Source organism: Aptenodytes patagonicus, chromosome 3, assembly GCF_965638725.1.
Source record: "Aptenodytes patagonicus chromosome 3, bAptPat1.pri.cur, whole genome shotgun sequence".
Taxonomy (NCBI): domain Eukaryota; kingdom Metazoa; phylum Chordata; class Aves; order Sphenisciformes; family Spheniscidae; genus Aptenodytes; species Aptenodytes patagonicus.
Window position 1 is genome coordinate 90285369 of NC_134951.1, and position 15579 is coordinate 90300947.

Here is a 15579-nt window from a genome sequence, read left to right on the forward strand (position 1 = left end):
GCCTAATATACAGGTGTTCCCCTCCAAACAAACACATTTCTCCGGTATTTGGGATCATTATTTTCCTCAGGTCCTTATGAAAGGCACCTCTTCCCCACTTCATTTAGGCAGTACTAGCAAGTGGTGGGATAATATCTACCAAGGGACATAGGTGGCAAAATGTTGGCTTCTCATACAAATTGTGTGCGGTCAGAAGTAATTGTTGACGCTTAGGAGTAAGTCATACCCCTGAGCTATTTCTTACTGTCCCTCAACTATTAAATCAACAGAGATTAAGCTGAGCTGTTTTACATGCCCTGAAACAGTTCACACACAGCCAGCAGGGCACTGTTGAGGGCTGAAGGCACAGCAGTTTTAAAAACCATATAATTTTTTGGTTGGAGGAACAGTTTGCTCCAAGAATATGATCCCCAGAATGTCTGGCATGCCCATTCTGAAAACACCTATGAAGTTTTCTTGGATTATAAATTCATGCTTTTTGTTGCCTCAACCTGCCTGAGTTTTATTAGAGAGGAATAGTTTAGTTATTACTGCTCACCTGCAAACATCTCAAACCGGGTGCTCTTCCTTGTCAGAGGTCTGACCTAGAAAGGATGCTCAAATCGCACCAAGCACACATGGCTTCATGCAGAACACAGCTCCCACTGCTTCTGTTAACAACTGCTGGAAGGGCAATGCTGCCTTTCTCCTCACACTGTAATTCAATAGCCTGTTGTATAGAGCACTAACAGCAGAGAAGATCTGGCTGCAGTTCTTGCCGTTGCCTGCAAGGACTCAAATCACAGCTCCTGCCTCCCAGCTGTAGCTGGACTTCCAAGCTGATATATTATGAAGATAAATCAGCTTTGTGTTCATTCTTCACCAAGAAGGGAAAGGAGGCAACCCCCAACAGCCCACAGACTTGACTTGCAATAAAATCAAGAAAGCGCAATGTTTGTTCACCTGCAGCAGAAGCTTCCTGTGGCCATGGGAAATGTGGGAAGGGATTATGGGCAGCATGTTGCATGTGGTTTAGACTGTCGCTCTAGAGGTTCCAGCCACGGTGATTCTATTGGGTCTGAAATGGCACATGGCAAGCCACCTTAGTTGTACTGGGCTTGCCTGTGCTGGAAATTCTCTATGAGATCTTTTGGGATCCTTACTATGATGCATTTGCTACCTTCTTAGTAACAGCCATACCTGTCATTAGGAGACAGTTTCCAAAAAATACCAACCTTCGATTGTGTGATACTTTTGGTATGATATGCAAATTGCTCAGATAAAGGGCAGGTAGTCAGCCTTACTTAACGGCAGTATCTGTTACTCTTGGCATTTATTTCCTGCAGTTAACTGTTAAACAACAGCTGTCCCACTTTAATGAGCTTTAAAAAAAAAGTACAACTGCTCATTATTTCTGTCTTTCCTAACAGGCCCATTTTAGAGGCCCTCAGCAGTTCTTGTGATTCACGCCAAATGGAACTCATTTCCATGGCTATTAGGATCATTTGCAGAGTGTTACACATAACACAGCACAGGTTTGCAGTGAACCCTCTCTGAAAGCTCGTTTTTCTGCTGGCGATGGTCTGTATCACAGCAGCACGATGACCATCTGTGGATCTTCCTGCATCTGTGTGAACAGAAGCACTGTATAAAACTGAAAAGGTTAAATGAAAAGATCTACTGCCAAGAGAAACCTCTTATTTCTTGTGAGCAGCTTTCTTCTTTTTAATGTGTTAACTCCAACTCAAAATTGCTTAATGGTAGGAGCCTTTGTTTTGCCCCTTATAGGACATGCATACGGACATCCCAAATAGAAAAGCCATTTCAGATGCTTGAAGAGGATGAAATAGTCTGCTGGGTGAGTTGGAGAGAATTTTGCTCTGAAATTAAAAAATGGCACAATCTCAAGTTTAATTCTCCAAATACCCTAACACGTAGCTATTTTCAAGGCAGGACAAGGCATATACACAGAAAGAAGAGCATTCAGGGCTTCTGGGCTTCCCTCTTAGGATAGCAAAGAGGGCATTCAGCTCAGTGTAGATTCTTGCATAGGGCAGAGCTGCCATCGAGACTCTTACCCTGTAACTGTCCCCAGACAGCTGTGGTGAATGTGACAGAAAGGTTGTACCTAGTCAGTAATGATGTGTGAGGATTCATCATTTTTGCAGCTGTCGTTCTTTGGTTTGAGGCATGCACTGTGCAGTCTTTAACTTCACCTGGAGGCAAGGCACTCCGTGCATTTAAATGATAAGCAAAGCCAGGATTGCAAGTCAACACAGACAGCAATAAGGAGGTGATTAGCATCATTAAAGGGGTTTACAAACTCAGGCTGAACTTTCTGCAATTAATGAAACAAATTCACTTCAGTTTCTATTAAATCTTTCAGATTGCCTCAATCAAGACTCTGAGGGGTGTGAGTAAGCAGGGATTAGCTTGGTCACTGTTGTGGTAAAAGAAGGGGTAGTGAGCTCTGACCCTACACATGTGAATTACAGGGATTTACTTTTACTCCTGCAAAGGAGAAGAAGGATGCCCTAGATAACCTGTTGAGTTCCCTTCCAGACTTACTATGATGTTATCCCCCGTGGCATCGGGACTGAATACAAGCCACAGATTTATAGGTGCAAATGACATATGGTGTTATCTTGGCCAACAGAGGATTTTTCCCTTCAGTGTTTTTCCTGTGCTTTGTTTGCCTTTCGCTGTGTTCCTCCAGAGCCTCCTGCTTATTGTAACAGCCCTCACCAATGCCAGCTTTTCATTACACTCTTTTCCATAGACTAATCTGTTGCCCAGAGCAATAGCCTGAGCAAGTCTGGGGGCTGAAAAGAGATCTAAAATTAAATCCCTGCAGAGAAACTGCCTTTGTTCTTTCCCAGAGAAATGAAATATGAGTATATCCTTGCCAGAAATAAAGGAACCTGTCCCATAGAGAAATGACATTGTTGCTGTCCCTTGCCAAGGGGACACGAGATACCCTGATATGAAAAGCAAAGTGACCACGCCTTGCTCTCTGCTTCCTCGCTGGGCACTGATGGGAGCACAAGAGCCGAGTGGCCCTTACCCTTAACCTCAGGACATCAAGCAGGAAGCACCGCTGCCATTTTGAAGCTCAGGTTTATTTAGGTTTCTCCTTTCTCTACATTTCTAATTCAGATCCCCAGCTTTTCCATAGCATGGATTTCTTTATTACAGTGATGTGTACCCAGGCTGGTGAACTGCACAGGCCACTCTTCTGCATGGCAAAGAACCGTGCTGTTAGAACTATTATTTTCCACACAATGTTTCTGCTAAAAAAGCCATTTTTCAGCAGCTTGGCAGGGGAAGGAAAGGGCCAGCGGAAGTGTGAGACCAGCCCATTTTTCCTTCTGGCTTGAGAACTACCTCTCAGAAGACCTGCATTTTTTGACAAGAAATAACCAAGAAGCCAAACAAAGCATACCCCCTCTCCCTCCCAGAGCTCTGTAACTGTGACCGAAAAGCACCAGTGTATAACAATGACACAGCCGCTGGACTTGCCTGCTGCCATTTCAGTGCCCGTGCGTGGGGGAATGCCGTGCACTCATGGGGGGGTGGGCCGCACCACACGGCGGCGGGCCACACGCCGGGCCACGGCTGCCAGCCGTGTGGGGAGGCAGAGCCTGCCCCCCGCCCCGCCTCACCCCGGCGCGGCCGCAGAATCTTCCAGAGCCCGGTGTGGGGCAGCGCGGTGGGGGACAGGCTGTGGTGAGTTGGTCTGCTCCATGTGCTGGTAACGGGGATCAGAGCCGGGCAGGGCCTGGCTTCTGCCGCCGGTTTTTGTCTGGGCCGTGTGGCAGGCGGAGCGGGCAGGAGCAGATGCCTCGGCAGCGCTGCGTGTGGGTGAGGGGGCGCTAGTGGGGCTGGGGCTTCTAATTCCTCGCTCGGGGCGTTGGCGGTTTGTGCTCATTTCGCACAGCTGTGGGTAGTCAGGCATACCCTAGGAGAGAGGTTGCTTGCCTCCTAAATCCGTGAGTTTAATATTCTGAGTGTGTTTGTTGTAGTAGAGCTGATGCGCTGGAAGATCATTCAGGGCAGAAGATACTTTCAGGAGCATTGCAGACTTTTATGAGTCTAATCTGTGCAAAAAATGAGCATTGCTTTAACTAAAAATGTTGAATCCCTTGAATTGGACTGTGCAGGCTTCTAATACTAAGGTCCTGTAGCTAAATTGACTTCTGATGTCGCTGACTTTGCTTCCTTCATTTTGCCAACACAGTGGCTTTCAGCTGGGTAGAACCGAGTTAGCACTTCTATTTTAGAGGTAAGAAACTGGACTGGTCTTTGTATTTGAAGCAGTAACTGACCTCTGCACAAGAATAAGTCTAAGCCTCTATTGCCGAACTTCAGCTTGGTGCCTGTGATTATTTCCTCTGTTTGCAGTGATTATGGGCTGAATGGAGCAGCAGTGCTGAAAAATGTGCAAGTCTGAGAGGCGTCTCCAGGTAAGAACTTGTGCAGCTCTCTGCAGAGGCAGCGCTGGGATCCAGTGGTACTGATCTGGTTGTGCCTAAATTGTAGGCTTTGGTCCTAGCTTGGTAAAATTGCAAGTGATTTGATATGCTTTTGTCATTGTCCAGAAGCAACATCACCTGGCCTTTTGCCCTTCTGATTGTTCAGAAGAATTAGGAACGTATTGCTGATGTCCAGGAAGCAGTGCATTTCAAATGCAAACAAAATAGGGTTGTGTGTCCCGTCTAGTTTCCCCCTCCACCCCCAAGTTTCTACATAATGTTTGACAATTTAAATTATGTAGGAGAACCAGGTGTCTCTGTGAATCTAAAGTGAGTAAACAGTTGTGAATATCGGCTATGTTTCCTGCAAAGATACCGATGTGGTTGCTTTCTTAATAGCACAGGTTACCTTCCTGGAAGCTTACCTTGTGATAGGAATGTGGCTGCCATGCAGTGGAGATGCTGTCAGGTGGTGGGAAATTGAAAAATCCTATTTTTTTCTCATTTGGCTTTATTGCTTTACTTCTGGAGTCTTCTGCTACCTCTGATTCCGGGTTAGTTCTCTGCTGCCCTTATTGATTGTTACACATTAGAAAATAAGGGAGAACCTTAATTAATCTGTACAAGGACAGGCTGCAGTGCAAATTAAAAGTTGCCACGTTTTGCACAATGTTTAGAGAACTTGTTGAGGAATTGTGAGACGTGGATATTAGCCTTTGTTTAGAACAGGATCATAATTCCATTATTTCAGGCTGTTACTTTGTGAGAGTGGCTCCTCTTCTAGAGTTTTTTTTTTTTAAATGGCTTGAAATCAAATGAAATGATAAAGCCTTTTCATGGAGACAGGCAAAAGCCCAGAGACTGATGCCACATGGACTGCCTTCCAGCATTTTTTCTTTTGTAGGCACATTCCACCTGATAGCGTTCTGTAATGTGGTAAATGTGATCGGAAAACATCTTGAGTCAGAACGGGTCTTTGTTGCCTTATTGCTATCTCCCTTTCGGAGCTAACAGGTGTAAAACTTTGAGGGAGAGCACTTATGAAGAGTGTTTCTTTTTGATATTGGCCCTAGCCCTTATAGCAGGCCTGTGGAGGTGTGGTGACAGGTGAGCTGCTCAGTGTAGCAGCTGAAAAGTACTGTACAATGCTGATGAGTATATTTTTTTCTTTGCTTAAGCTTGGATGTCGCATAAGATGAAACAATATGAAAGTACATGGTGCCAGGCTTCGTTGTAATGTCATCCTTCTCAAATTGGCAGGTTTCTTTATGTCAAATTCCCCATAATTTCCCACTGTTATTCTGGGGAGGGGGAAACATGTTGGAGCAGGACAATAAAAAAAAATGTGTTTGGAAACTAAAAGTGTCTTAGCAGATCTTGTGGGATTTGAATTGGAGCTCTGATGAGGAGGGAGGTAGTCATTCTTTCCTGTGGAGCAAAGCAAGACCTGTTAAAAGCTACATGACACATTAAGTGATTTATACTTCATGGATTTATTGGCTTTGTACTTTTTTTGCTCATTACCCACAATGCTGCTGGTACATAGTAATTCTGGTTAGCTGTAGGTTTGCTCCTGCTGGGAACACCAGCAAATTTGAGGAAAAAGAGCTTTACTAGCTATGTGAAAGTCTAGAACAGCTGGCAGAAAATTGGTACCTCTTGCTATGGGAAGATCAGGAGAAATTGAAATAAGATGAACCCCTTTGTCTAGTTTCAGGGTAAAGCAAAGCATGTAAGAATCTGTGCCACCTGGGAGTACCTGAACAATTCAGCATGCTAGACTGCTCCATTTGTACTGGACATGACAACTTGGTAATTCTATATGTACAACTACAACAAAAGTTGTTTTTCTGATGGTACCATTTTACAATTCCTTTTTCACAGTGTACAAGCATTTCTTTTTATTATTTGAAAGAAGAGACTTCTTGAAGTATTCTTGAGAGAGCTGAAACGAGCAGTAAAAGCTTGCTCTCTGCTTTCATCTGTCTAATTACAGTCAGATCTCTAATGACTGGTACCATGAGATGTAGTCATTTTTGTTTGGGTTCTGATCTCATGCTTTTTATGACCTACTGTAGCCCAGAACTGGCACAGATATATAAATTTAAAGGATGTGCTGTGAATTTATTCAGACTCTTGTCACTGAGTAGTCTTGTGATGGCAAACCAACCTACAAATTCCTGATGTGAGCTGTCGCTCCTTTGAGCTATGACAGTACTGATCTTTGGCAATCTCTCAAGTGTTATTCTTCAGAGCAAACAATTCCTAATCTAGCAGGATGGTATACAGTCTCACTGGGGCTTGGAGTTACTGTGCACATTGTCTAGGTCATTTGGGCAACTGGGACTTGTTTTTGATTGACTGATGCTCCAGAGATCTTTGGCTTGACCTCAGAGCTGAACTAAAATGTTAAAATGGTTATTTTTGGTAATAAATTACTAGCCACGAGATGAGACTGGCCTACTTATGAGCATGATACCTGTGAAGTCAGGAAGCCTGTATGCAGTTCTGAGGAAAAATGTCACTAATTGAGACAAATAGAGGGATATTAAGTTTATGTGGAGTATCCTACTTCTTTCAGACTATGTTACCAGGCGCCTTCGCTGCAGGGGGGTAGGGTTCTGCCTCTGGAGGGGGCCATTACTGACTTGCACTTGTCCTCCGGTCACTGCCTCTGAGGAAATGTGTCTAATGGGGCTCTGACCACTTCACACTACAAACTAATCTTTTGGCCATTGGCCAGACTGCAACCTGTATCTCATGGGGCCCTTTGGCACAATGTGTAGTTACTCTTAAGCACCCATCCAGAACTGCACTGTGATAACTGACTTTGGCAAGTGAAACCTTTCTGGTCCTTGCAGAGAATTTCCTTTGTTGCTTGTAAACATTTATGGGTCTTGAGGAAATGCTAATTAGTGTCAGGCCTAATCTGCGCACTTCCTTCCTCAGGTCTTGGCTTTGTTAGAGAATCTGCTTTATTCTAAAGGAGACATCTGTGTACAACAGGTGCACAATATCAGGTGGGGAGAAGACCAAGAGGGATCACTTGGGCAGTATCTTTATGTTAATGCTTCTCACTTCCAGATGGGAGCTCCTGATTCTCTCATTAATTTCTTCTCTATTAATATCATTCCTGTTCAATTCCTGTACACATTCCAGAAGCCATAATGATAGTAAACCCCTCTTCCACATTATTCATCTAACCAAATGCAAAACAGGCTAACAAAACTTGGTGGAATTGCAAATAAGCAGTTTTATAGGGTATATAAATAAAACTTGAGAGAACTGACTTTTCTGTTTCTTCCCTATAAAAACGGCAATGGAACAAGTTCCATCTTGTTTGAACTTCTAGTCCTGGCATTTATTATTAATGATGTGATGTGTCTGGCCTCAGTGTGCCAAAGGCAGCAATGTGCATTCCTGACAATATGGACTTTAAGTACTAAAGATCATAAATTTACCATTTTGTTCCATGTTACGTTTTATTTTTAGATTCTTCTAATATATTTTTTACCTTAGGTTCGCAGGAAAAACAGGCCATTTAAAAACATTTTCCTGTAAAGCATACTTTTTAGTGGCTGTTCTGATCCTTTCATTTGACCATTTAAAGGTAAATAAGCCAATATCTTCAAAGTGTTTCATCCTTATGAAAATTTTAAGTCTCTACTTCATCTTCTGTTGTATTGCAGATATGGTTGTAGTCAAAATAGAAAAGTAATTGCCTTTTGTAGCCTGTTTCTTACTTGGCTTACTCCATCAAATGTTTTAGTTAAAGAGCTTTCAGGAAACTTGGAGAAGGCTTGGGACTCCAAGTATGTTGGGACTTAAACCTAATGGCAGAGCGAATACCTAGCTGAAGTCTGCCAAAGCAGCATTACTGGGTTGGAGTTGCTGCTGTCAGTTCATTAGGAAAAATGTTACTGCTTCTGTTCTGTGGTTGTGGGGCCTCATCTTGCAGTGATTAGTCCCATGCTGCTGTTTGTGCTATCAGACTCCCAGTATGGGAATTCACCAAAAAGAGCGTTTGAAGAAACCTCTGTCCTTCTAAAACTTGCCGGGAGATCAGACAGACTGGGGCTAGGAATTTTGATGATTCAGCTTTTTCCTCTGAATTCATTATTTTTTCTGCTTTCCTGTTTATGCGAGCCTGCCATACCTTTTGCACTTATGGTGCAGCTTAGGATTCAGCTTATTTTCTTGGATTGCTCTCTCACTAAAGTGTTACATGTTTGTTGCCCTATGACATACAGGTTTTTCAGTTGTCCTGTGTGAGTGACTTTCATCAAGTCACCACAAAGAAGGAGGCATGTCAAGCAGCTCCCTCTATAATATATATAGAAAACACTGTGGAGGCATTAATTCTGACAACACATTGTAACAGCAAAAAATGTGAGATGTAGAGATAAATTTCACCCTTTAGGTGAAACTGTGAAAACTGACCTCTGCTGTACAGTCTTAGGTCAGAGTATAGATCAGTGATAGGGTACAAGCTTTTTACTCTTTTGCACCATTTCCTTGCAAGCACTGAAATACAGATCTAAAGAGGTCAGGTTGCAGCATCTGGCTGTTTCGGGGGTCCCATGACATGGCTGAATACACTGTACTGATTTAGAAAATCCTTTTTCTCCAAGTCAGGTGATCAAGAAAATGATGTTTTTAAAAGATTATTCTGCTGACAGTTTGATACTTAAAAACAAAGTTGGGGACCAGATTTTACAGGGTGTTATGGTAGCCACAGCTTGGAATGCTGTTTTGATTGCCTATGTAATTATTTTTTTTTTTAAGCTGGTGCCACAGCCTTACCCATCTCAGTTTTCTGTGCTTGTAGATCAAAAGATATTTTTGTTCTTCAGGAGTGTATTCTTGGACTGAAAATCACTGGATGTAGACTTTGGTGCTTTAGTTGTCTTTAAAGTATTTGCTGTGCTCCTAATATCATAGAATCATAGAATTATAGAATAGTTTGGGTTGGAAGGGACCTTTAAAGGTCATCTAGTCCAACCCCCCTGCCGTGGGCAGGGACATCTTCAACTAGAGCAGGTTGCTCAGAGCCCCGTCCAACCTGACCTTGAAGGTTTCCAGGGATGGGGCATCCACCACCTCTCTGGGCAACCTTTGCCAGTGTTTCACCACCCTCTGCGTAAAAAATGTCTTCCTTATATCTAGTCTAAATGTACCCCCCTTGAGTTTAAAGCCATTCCCCCTTGTCCTGTCACAACAGGCCCTGCTAAAAAGTTTGCTGCCAAATAATATAACCACTGTCTATTTTGAAAGGGCCATCCCTAAAGTTTTGAGTATTTGCAACTCTCTGTTCATATTGATACAGTATTTAGAAATTAATGTGCTGATCCTTTGCTGCTCCCTGGAATTATCCCATTGATTTAAATGGCACTTTTGCTTAGAAATTAGTTTGTATGACCAGGTCTGTAACTTTTAAGCATGGCCCTGCAGATATTCTTGGACTGTACTGTTACAACATTTCTACATGAGCTGAGATGCTTTAAGCATTTATAAGCCCTTAAAATGAGCTTGTTAAGCTAGTTCTGCTACAGAAGACATGACCTTTCTGGTAGCTCATAAACCCCTTGGAGATGTTGTGTTAGCATTCTATTGGCAGGCTGAACATAGCCTTTGGAAGTATTATATTACACCAGCAGTAAAATCCATCTAAGGACTTACTGCCGTACTGGTTTGATAGTGGCTATAGCTATAAAAAGGATACAGGGCAGTGACTGGAACATGACTCTTTGGTACTGAACCATGATTTGTGGTTTCATCTTTGCATTATCTAGCATATGTATCTTGAAAGCATTTTAAACTGCAGGCTGAACAAGGCTATGCAAAGGCTGAAGGCGGCTATCCCTCCTCTGTCTCCAAATAGTACTTTGTTCAGCGGAAAAAGTTGAGATGTGGGAGCTCTGCGAAGTGGGTTGTTGCTGTTCAATGATTTCTTTGCACGCTTTCAAACTTCCTATGCATCATATTGGGGGCACTGTTTCACCATTGGTTGTGAGACTGTAGGAATGAAGTGATTTGGAAGATTTATTGTAATAAGCCAAACACCTGTTCTGAGTATTTTTCTGGCTCTCCTGTTGAAGTCCATAATACAGTTTCGTTGACCTGGATTACTTTAGCCTGAAGAAGCAGCTTAAAACCTGGGCTACGTTTAGCAGAGTTCTCTAAGTGGACCAGAGTTTTGTGTTGGGGCAACAGGTATACACAGTTCAGGAGTCATTTAACAAGGGACAGACTGTCTCAGCACATTATTAATGTGTTATGCCCTTTAGCTACTTTAAAGAGTGTACTGTTAAGAAACCAGTATGTGAAAGAAAATGGCTTTTTTTTATTATGTTACTTAATGCCAAAGGTGTTAGCAAAGTCCAAGAGCATACCATAGCTGATTTGCTGTTGCTCTTATTCAGTTACATGTGCTGTCACTTGCTGGGTTCTTTCAGTGCAGCGTATTGCTTGAACACATGTGGCACTCAGTGAGAAATGCGTATTGGTACTCAAAAATTAATCACAGGTTAGCAAAGGGCTCTCTTTCTGGAGGGAACTGCAAAATTCTGAGTTGGAGATGTCAACAACTTCGGGGATCAGTGCCCTACTTTAATTGATAAAAGGTATGCACTGCTTTGGAGATGGAGATCAAAAAGGATGTATCCTTTTAAAAACATTGTAGTATTGTAAGTAAGCATCATCTGTTCTACTTGAAATGTGGCCTGTGTAGGACTGGGCAGTCTCGTAAAAAGCAGTTGTTCATTATATCCTATTGCATATGATTCTGAGAGGGGACCTATCCATGTCACCAGCGTAATCTCATTCCACTGGAGTACAAACCCTGTTGGGGTGCTATGCTATCAAAGGCAGGGAATGGCATAAAATCCGTTCCTGCTCAGTAAATTAGTCCAGTGGTAGTGGTCTGCACTGTAGCTGGGACACTGCAGCTGGTTTCTTTTCAGCTACTGGGATTGAAATTTTTTTTTGGTCTTCTCATGGAATGCATCTGAACATTTCCATGCATATCTCTCTAGAGAGAATGCATATTTGGAAAGGAAATTTAAGATGAAAATGGATGTCAGCAGCTGAATTTAAATTTTGTGTGTTTTGCAAACTACCTTCTTTGTGATACAATGCACAGTAAGCAATTAAAGTTGCTCATCGTCTGTAAACAGGACTAAGATTTTGTTTCCTACTTCATATGATTGTTATGAAGCTGCATATGTGAAAATAATATTGAGTTCCTAGATGCAGATTTTTGGTATTAAGTGTATACTTAATTTTCTGTGAAAATGGGCACTAAAATAATAATCAAGTAGAATAATTGTCTTGCAAAAAACATGAGAAGTGTGAAAGTGAGGTGCTCTGATACTGTTAGAATAAAATAGGGACATAAGTGGCTTTGGAATTAAGGTAAAGCTTCTCTGCATGGGAATCAGTTCTTTCTCCTTGTTCTGAACTCATCACTCCTGTTGCATTTAGTGAAGAAATCTGTTCAAGTGTTGTATGTGAAACAGTGTGGGTCAAAATCCGGCCAGCTATCGCTTACCTCATTGTGACCTGTGCAGTCAAAAGCTGCCTTTCGGGTAAAACATAAACCAGCTCTTACAAAAGCACATGCTACTGAGAGCAGTGGTTATCTCCGGAGTTTCTGCTTTCTCTTTATCTCCTGTCAGTCTTTACCTTTTTTGTTTAAATGTTATCTGCTGCTTAGTGTTCTCATTTTCAAACTACAGGGAACATGAGTCTCTCTCCATAGAGCAAATTACTTAGCAGTAGACCTGGTTAGAAGTTTTTTAGATGGAAATCGGAGGGGGATTTGTGTTCTTTTGTTTAGGACTCGTGTAGTCCTAAGAGAGTGTGAGACCAGTCCCTGCAACAGAAAATCCCAGTGACTGTGGCGGTCTCCTGGGAAATGAGAAATCCAGGGTAGTGCCTGCTTTCCCAGATTCAAACTAGGATCTTAATTTGAATCTACTAGAAAAGAGAATCATGTGGCACAAGTCATAGTGGTCTGGGTAAGTATCGGTTGTTGATCATTCTTCTTGTTAGGATAATTGGGAGTTGCAGCCTTCTGCTAGTGAACAGGGTGCCTACTGGAAATAGAGATTAGTGTAATAAGCTATGGACATCTTATTATTTGGAGGATCCTGTAAATAAATTCTATAATGCTTATCTGAAGTATTGAAATGCTTGGAGTCGGCTTCCTTGCTGGCTTTTTCAGTCCCTGTTTTGTTTTTTCCCATAGTCTGTGTAGTCCACACTTTGGTGGAAAGCAGGCTAGGCTGTTACACAACACCCATTTCCACAGCCAACATTTTTCCACCTCTGTGTATCTACCCCTTCTGTCCTTCATGGTAGACTGCTTTCTCCACAACAGCACCTCTTTGTGGAAAAGGTTTTCCCCTCCTAAGCATCAGGGTCTTTAGGCAGAGATTTGTTAGTATCGTTATTTCTGTAACTCAATTCTTGGGACATGTAAGGAGACCTGGGCTACCATACATTACAGATCTTTTTCCTTTTGTACGTTACGTTTTCAAAGTCTGTACTGCAATTCAGATCTGGTGGGAGGTTGGAAACCTTACTTTATATTGAGTTAGAACAGCAAATAAAATTCTGGGCCATATAGCGTACTACTGCGTGCATTAACTCAGGCTGTGCTATCATTTATGGATATATTCAGAGCAAACTACTTGGCGATGGAGGAAAACAACCAGGGGTGGGGCATTGGAACTGAAAGCATGAGAGGGAGTGGGAGAGAGAGACACACACACCCCGAGGTGGAACAGGCCAACAAGCCTCTGTATTCTGTAATAATCAGAGCAGGTAATAAACATGAGGGGAGAAGAAACTGCTCTTCCTTTTAAATCATTCTATCCAAATGTCCAAGTATGAAAATATTCTGTACGTTTTTATACTTAATGTTTCTTGCCTGTGTCAAAAGTCAGTCTAGGCACACGTGTTTTTATAGGTTAGGAATTATTCTGTACAAGAGTAATTACTTGTTAATGTAGAAACTGTATCACTGTTGTGTTATAGAAGCAGCTACTTTCAGATGAATTGTATAGTGTAAAGAAATAAATCAGAAGACTCCAAGCCATGTGAATGTCTCCTTTATTGATATCAGTTGATAAGCTGAGCTACTCAGGTAACTTGCTGGAGCATGTCAGAATCACAGAATCCTACAAATGGTTTGGAAGGGACCTTTAAAGATCATTTAGACCAACCCCCTTGCCATGGGCAACATCTTTCACTAGACCAGGTTGCTCAAAGCCCTGTCCAACCTGACCTTGAACACTTCTTGGCATCCACAGCTTCTCTGGGCAACCTGTTCCAGTGTCTCACCACCCTCATCATAAAAAATTTCTTTTTATGCAGTCCAGGATACGATTAGCTTTCTGGGCTGCAAAAGCACATTGCCAGCTAATGCCCAATTTTTCATCCACCAGTATCCCCAAGTCCTTCTCAGCAGGGCTATGCTCAATCCATTCATCCTCCAGTCTGCTTTGATCTTGGGGATTGCCCCGACCCAGGTGCAGTGCCTTGCGCTTGGTCTTGTTGAAGGCTTGCATGGGCCTGCTCCTCAAGCCTGCCAAGATCCCTCTGGATGTGGCCTCGCTTCCCTTTAGCAAATCACCCGCACTTTTCAGCTTGGTGTCATCTGCAAACTTGCTGAGGGTGCACTCAATCCCACTGTCTACATTGTTGATGAAGATATTAAATAGTACTGGTCCCAGTACCGACCCTTGAGTGACATCACTCGTTTCTGGTTTCCACTTGGACTGTAACTCTTTGGACATGACCATCCAGCAATTCCTTATCCGTCTAACAGTCATCCATCAAACCCATATCTCTCCGGTTTAGTGGCAAGAATGTTGTGGAAAACCATATCAAAGGCCTTACAGAAGTCGAGGTAGATGACATCCATAGTTCCTCCCCTGTCCACTGATGCAGTCACGCCATTGTAGAAGGCCACCGGATTAGTCAGGCTTCAGGTGCTTCAATTTTATTACCATACTTAAAATCTTCTTTTCTTCCACGTTTCTACTTTGCCTCCTGCCTACAACCACTGAAAAGGTTGGGGCTCAAAGTGCAGTGAGGCTTTATGGTCTTGATTTTGGCAGAGCTCAGATTAGACAGTTTTTAATTATTTCTTCTAGAATTTAACAGACACTGGTAAGCTGTTTTTTATTTTCTTTTAGCTTTTTTCCTAGTCTTACAAGATCTACCCTGATAAACACTGTGTTCTCTGGTCTGAATAATAGGACAGGGTTCCCAACAGCAATTGGTCCTGTTCAGTCAGGGAAGAATTGGAAATGCAGAGATGGATGGGGTTCCCTGCTGGGTTTGAGTGTTCACGGGTAAACTGTATCCTGGAGAATGTCATGCTTTTGTCTGACACCAAGACTTGCTGCTAAGGTTCAGATTTGGAACGTGACAATTTTAGGGGTGTGAGTAGTTGCATCTAAACAACAAAAGAAGCCAGGAGCAGTTCCTTGGCTGTACAGCTAAGTGACGCAATGTGATTGACATCCAAGTGCCTAACCTGTCTTTTTCCTCTTTTTCCACAGGGTAGCTGTGGCCAGACTGTATTGAAGACAGCTGCTAAGACATCTTGCCCCATAATGCTGCACCTGGACGCTGTCTGGCAGAGTGCTAGTTGTTGTGGGCCAACGTGAAGGACAACTATGCTAACAATAATTCAGATGATACTAGGTACTGTTCAAGCTTGTACCATGCCCGTTTTATTTACGAATGGAGTCAGCAAGACTGCTTTATAGCCTGAGGGTCTGTTTAATGTGAACATGCAGGATGCATATAGCCTGAGTGATGCAGAGACTGATGTGCCTAAAAGTGGAATTTAAGCTTAATGTGTCTGAAGCCTAAAACAGGGATACAGAAGATCTGTGTTCCAATAGCTGTGGAGTTCACTCGATGCTCACAGTCACTCAGTGCTGGTGCTGCTCAGACTTCGCAGAGCCTCAGCTGGAGGCACCAGGTAGTCTGTCTGTGTTGCCAGGTATGCCTTTGGTATGTGTATGTACAGAAGACTGGGAGCTAGGGGCTAGTATCTATGATTCAGTGCTCATAGAAACAAACGCTGATGGAGACAGACCAGAAAGAATAA